Here is a 6,498-nt window from a genome sequence, read left to right on the forward strand (position 1 = left end):
ACTAAATATTCACTATAAATTTCACATTTTGTGTTGCACATTTTCAGTTTTGTCATCCCACCACCATTACAAAACAGATTTTTAAAAAATAACATTACTACTAAAAGATTTAAAATAATAAATAAAAAAAAGAAATAAAATTAAATAAACAAAGTCAATTGTCTTTGTTTTTTGTTTTTGTTTTTAGCTTTTTTGTCTTTGTAATCAGTTTCATTTCTAATTTAGGTACAAGGCCAGTAGTTTTGTAAGGATGGTTTATTCAATTATATCAACCCCCAGTTCTTCACTGGTACTTTACTTCGGGGCCCAACTACTGAGCCATGGTACCAGGCCACACAGAAAGAATAAATTTTATAATTTTATTTTAATTTTATTTTAATTTTATTCACTATTACAGTCTGCAGGATGCTTTTGCATCATATATGTAATATATATATATGTATTATATATATAATAATCATATATGTAATAATTAAATGATATATAATGCACTTTATTGTGTCTTATGCATGTGATCTCTGGTCTGTGGAAAAATTATCCTGCAGGAAACTGGTCCATGGTGCAAAAATGGTTGGGAACTGCTGCTTTACTTTATTGACTTTAGAAGGATGAAAGGCTATGCTGACTTTTGTATGATTTGAACTCCTAATGTAACAAGCCAGAAGAAATATCACAGGACATTGTTCCATTGTGTTAATGATTCTGCCAATCAAATGTTCATCAGTTATAGTAATAATAATAAAATGCATGTCGCATGTTTTGGAATAAAGTATAGTTGGTTAAATGGATTACTGATATTGACACACGGCCAGTAATTTTGGAAGAGACTATAGTTGATAAAATCGAATTCAGTATATTACTGGTACTTATTTTATTGACTTCTAATGAATGAAAGGCAAATGCATTCCCAATTGGATTTAAACCCAGAACATAGAGAGCATTTTGTATGCTATACTATTAGTTCTGCCAGCTACCACCACCGATAGTAATGACCCTTTCTTACTTTGGTGCAAGGCCAACAAATATGAGGGGTGGGGAAACTGATTACATCAACCCCAGTGCTCAACTGGGGTTGATTATTTTATCCATCCCAAAAGGGCAAAAGGCAAAGTTGACCTTGGCAGTATTAGAACACAGAATATAAAGCCAGAAGAAATGCTGCATTTTGACTGGCAAGACATTAATCCTGCCAGCTTGCTGCCTTGCCATAAGCACAAGGCCTGAAATTGTGGGGAAGGTGTAAGTCAATTACATCAACCCCAATGCTCAACTGGTACTTATTTCATTGAACCTGAAAGGATGAAATGCAAAGTTGACCATGACAGAATCTGAACTCGAAACATAAACTAAGAAGGAATGCTACTAAGTATTTTGACTGGTATGATAACGATTCTACCAGCTTGCCACCTTCCTACCAATATTAATTATGATAATAATTCTTTCTAATTTTGATACAAAGACTGTATTTTGAGAAGAGGGGTAAAGTTGATTGCAAGGACTCCAGTACTTGATTGGAACCTTATTTTAACACTCTTGAAAGAATGAAAAGCAAAATTTATGCATACATCAGCAGGATTTGAACTCAGCATTTTGTTCAATGTGTAAATGATTCTGCCAGCTTACCACCCTAGTAACAATAATAATAATAATAGTTTCAAATTTTAGCACAAGGCCAGTAATTTTGAGGAGATGGGGTTAGTCAATACCTTTAACCTCGTACTTGACTAGTAAAGTTACTTTATTGACCCTGGAAAGATGGAAAGTGAAGTTGATCCTAGTGGAATTTGAACTCAGAATGTAATGAGTCAGAAATAACACTGTGAGGCATTTTGTCTGACACTCTAATGATTCTGCCAGCACCATAGTAGTAGTAGTAGTGTTGATTTTTAACACAGCATTTTGGTGGAGAGGTCTAATTGATTTAATTGACCCAAGTATTTGATTGATTCTTATTTGATTTAATCCAGAAAGATGAAAATTTAAAGTTGACCCTGTTGGAATTTGAACTATGATTGTATAGGAATATAACAAGACACTTTGGCACATTGTGGTCACTTCACTAACAATTCTGTCATCCACTGCAGTAAGATGATGATGATTTCTATCATAGCCACAAATTTTGTGGAATGGAATAATCAATTATCTGACCCTACTCACCACACCATGCATGACCAATAGTTATTTTATCAAGCCTTGTAGGATAGGATGAAGGGCAATGTTGTCCTCACTGGGATTTGAAGACAGAACTTTAAATGATGTCACTAAATAGTTAAAAGCATTTTGTCAGATACCCTTCCGATTCTGCCATTAACAGTCTCACTGTGAATAAGGATTTTTGAAATAAGTACAAGACCACAAATTTTGTGGGAGGAAACACTTCATCATATCAACTCCAAATGCTTTGCAATACTTGCTGTATTTATTTTCATTAGAAATCAACCTAAGCAGGATCCAAATCCATATGCAAGGGAATATCATTAAATACTGCAAAGCATTTCCTGCAACATTTTTATTGAATTGTACCAGCCATTACTCTATTGTGATGATGATATTAATATTTTTTTCTATTTTTTAAGATAAACAGAAATGTTGCTGCCAACCACTCCGAGAGTGTAGTGGGTGCTTTTACGTGCCACTGCCACGAGGGCCAGTCAGGCGGTACTGGCAACAGCCATGCTCAAATGGTGTTTTTCATGTGCTACCAGCATTTTTACGTGCCACCGGCACAGAAGCTAGTTTGCTGCTCTGGCAATGATCAAGCAGAGTTTAGTGTCCAATGAAGGAAAGGTATGCATAAGTGGGCTGGTTACACCCCTGACATAGAGTTATGGTCTCACTTGGCTTGCATGGGTCATATGGAATTTATTGAGGTGAACTTTTGATGGCCAGATGTCCTTCCTGCTGCCAACCCTTACCCAAGTAAGGTAATATTTCCCCATGACCAAACATGGAAAATTGGGAATGAAGGACACCACTTGCATGATGATGACACAAAGTCAAAGTAAGTAGTCAGCGACACATATCCATTTATGTATATAAGTTTCCATCTACCAAATCCATTCACAAATCTTTGGTCAGTTCTGAGGTGTAGAAGAAGATACTTGTCCAAAGTGCTATGCAATGGAACTGAAGCCAAAACCGTGTAGTTGGGAAGAAACCTCTTACCACAAAGCTTCCATTGTGTACATGATGGCTATGGTTTTGGTTCCCACAATGAGGAGGGAACAATGCTGCTGGAGTTCTGTGATCCAAATGATCTTATGTGCATTTATGTGTGTGTGTGTGTGTGCATTTGATTGTGTGTGTGCACACACACGTGCACACATGCACATGGATGTACTTAACAAGTATTTGTTGAACAAGAAAAAAAAACCTTTACAAGGTTTCATGCTCTATAATTTGATAGCCATAAAGGAAATTAAGGGCAGATAAATGGCTTAGAGACAACAAGTATTAGCAATGATTACAATAATGAATTTAGCCTGCAGACAGTGGTCTATCAGGTCTCAATTCTCTACTCATTTCTATTTATCATAGGCTTCCTTGGCCTTGGCAGAGGAATTTAAGACTGGCTGTCCATGGAAATTCTATTACAGCTGCAATTGAATTACAGAAGAAATTCCAGGCATGGATGCAAGATGTTTTAAAGTAAACAGCAAAATCTAAATTGTTTGTAAGTTGGAAATAAGACAGGATCTTGCTATCTTCAGAGAAATGACCAAGCTCATTATGCAGAGAAAGAACACAGATAGAAAATCCAAATGGTGAATTCACTGAACTATGAATATATAAGAATGTAGTGAAATCATAGACAGGCTAATAGAGAAAGTAGACTTTATATACAGCAGATATCAAGAGTATTAAGCACTGAAAACACATGAAAAATAAATTCTCTGAAATACCCTAAGATCTACCAAACAGTGGTTGCTAGCTTTGGTTATCTAGGTGACCTAATTAGCAGTGGATGTGGGTGTTCTGAAAGTGTAGTAGCTGGCATAACAATGGACTAGGAACAGTTTAGGGAGTAATTATCTCTGTTAGGAACAAAGATTTTCTCTCTCAGTGAAGAGCAAACTGTATGGATCTGTGCATGAACTATGATGTTACATGCAGAGAGTTTGAGAGGACTAGAAAGAAATCAGGTAAGTATGCTTTGCATGAATGTGTAATGTTGGTGTTTCCACTCGAATGTTTCCACTAGAATAAGAATAGCCTGGGCAAAGTTCAGAGAGCTCCTACCTCTGCTGGAAACAAAGGGCCTCTAGCTCAGAGTGAAAGGTAGACTGTATGATACATGTGTGAAACATGGGCTGTGACAGCTGAGGACGTGTAAACTTGCAAGAAATGAAGCTAGTATGCTCTGCTGGATGTGTAATGTAAGTGTGCATACATGACAGAGTGTAAGTGCCCTGAGAAAAAAGTTGGACATAAGAAGCATCATATGTGGTGTGCAAGAGAAACAACTGCACTGGTAAGTTCATGTATTGCGTATGGATGAGGACAGCTGCATGAAAAAGTGTTACACCCTAACAGTAGAAGGAACCTGTGGAAGAGGTAGACTCAGGAAGACCTGTGATGAGGTGGTGAAGCACGACCATCAAACGTTGGACCTCATGGAGGCAGTAACAAGCAACCAAGACCTTTGGAGATATGCTGTGCTTGAGAAGACCTGGCAAGCCAAGTGAGACCAATACCGTGGCCTATGCCAGTGTAGCATAACCAGCCCATTTTAAGAGTACCCTTCAATCATTGGACAATAAACTGTGCTTGAGAAAATCTGTTGAGTCAAGTGAAATCTTTGTTGTGGCCAATGCCAGTACTGCCTAACTGGCTCCTGTGCTGGTGGCATGTAAAAAGCACCATTTGAGTGTGGTTGTTGCCAGTACCACCAAACTGGCTCCTGTGCCGGTGGCATATAAAAAGCACCATTCGAGCATGGTCAATGCCAGTACCACCTGACCGGCCTCCTGCTGGTGGCACGTAAAAAGCACCCACTACACTCTCTGAGTGGTTGGCGTTAGAAAGGGCATCCAGCTGTAGAAACCTTGCCAGATCAGATTGGAGCCTGGTGCAGCCTTTTTGTTTGCCATTCCTCGGTTAAACCATCCAACCCATGCCAGCATGGAAAGCAGACATTAAATGACGATAATGACAGTGTTAGAGATTTACCCACCTATACAAATATAGCAAAACAAGGAAGTATAATATATCTAATTTTGACTTCATCCAATATTCCCCTGTTAGATCTACTCAACAGCTTTCTATATCTTTTAATGCCCATCTCTTTATCACCTACTTTTTCATCTCACCCTGTCTTCTATTTACTTTTCTATACTGTCTGTGTAAGGATGATAGTGTGTCTATCTTGTTCACTGTACTATGCTGTTCATATAACTAGGATGTCATCACACCTCTCGAACCTTCTCATTTCTTTAACACTCTACCTCACTCCTATTTATTATGCCATGCTACCTGTGAAACAATGTATGCTACTGGTCTCTCCCCACCATCATCTCTACCACTTTACCTCTTCCACTTGTTGTTAGATCTATGTGTAATAGTTTGCATTGGATCTGTTAGTAGTCATTGATTTCTTACTATCTCCACATCTTTCTGAGAATAGCCCTTTCAATTCTTAAACATTTGTCTAAGTTCTTTGTGCTTGAATCAGTAAAACTGTGCATTCTAGAATTTGCAGTCTAGCAAAATATGTAGCAGTCCACCAAAAACAAGAAGTTTTATTGAACATACAAATTTCAGTTAGATCCAATTTTTTTTATAGTTTCAGCTACCTGGGTGCTTTTGGCAACTTTTCTAATTCGTCTTTACTATCATTGCCGTAAAAAACATTTACCTTTATTTCCAACAACATAATGTTCACTCAGATATCCAACATGTTCCAGATTGTCAAAGAAAGCTGCTCCAATTTTTAGTTTGTGTGTGTAACCAAGATTCAGAATGCAAACTTACAATCAATTCCTCTTTGCTTTTTGATGTTTTGTAGCTAGTCTTATACACTCTAACTCACACTTCCTCAAAATAAACTAAATTCTCTTACATCAAAACTGATCCAACCTTTTTTTGTATGTAATTCCTGTAGTAGTTTATCATTCCCCTACCTCATGGTAGTGTCTTCTGCATGATCGAATTTCTCTTTCCCAATTTTTGAAACTTCAAATCATCCTTCACATCCTTGTCTTGGCAACAACTTCATTATCCCATCTTTGATCAATATCCAGACCAACTTGGAGGATTTTTCTGACTTCACAGCAAGGAAGATTTAATTTTTTGCTATTGACTGATCTAGAAAAACTAGAAACTCCTCATACCAACAGAAACATCCACATGTATGGAAATGATTTCATGCAACTTTCTGATTTAAATAACCTATTCTTCACAATAAAATACCATTTAAGTAACTAATTCTTCACAATGAGGTACCATCACCTAGAAGCTTCATTCAACTCATTCACAGATTTAGAGTTTCCATAGTTTTCT

Source organism: Octopus bimaculoides, chromosome 5, assembly GCF_001194135.2.
Source record: "Octopus bimaculoides isolate UCB-OBI-ISO-001 chromosome 5, ASM119413v2, whole genome shotgun sequence".
Classification (NCBI taxonomy): Eukaryota; Metazoa; Mollusca; class Cephalopoda; order Octopoda; family Octopodidae; genus Octopus; species Octopus bimaculoides.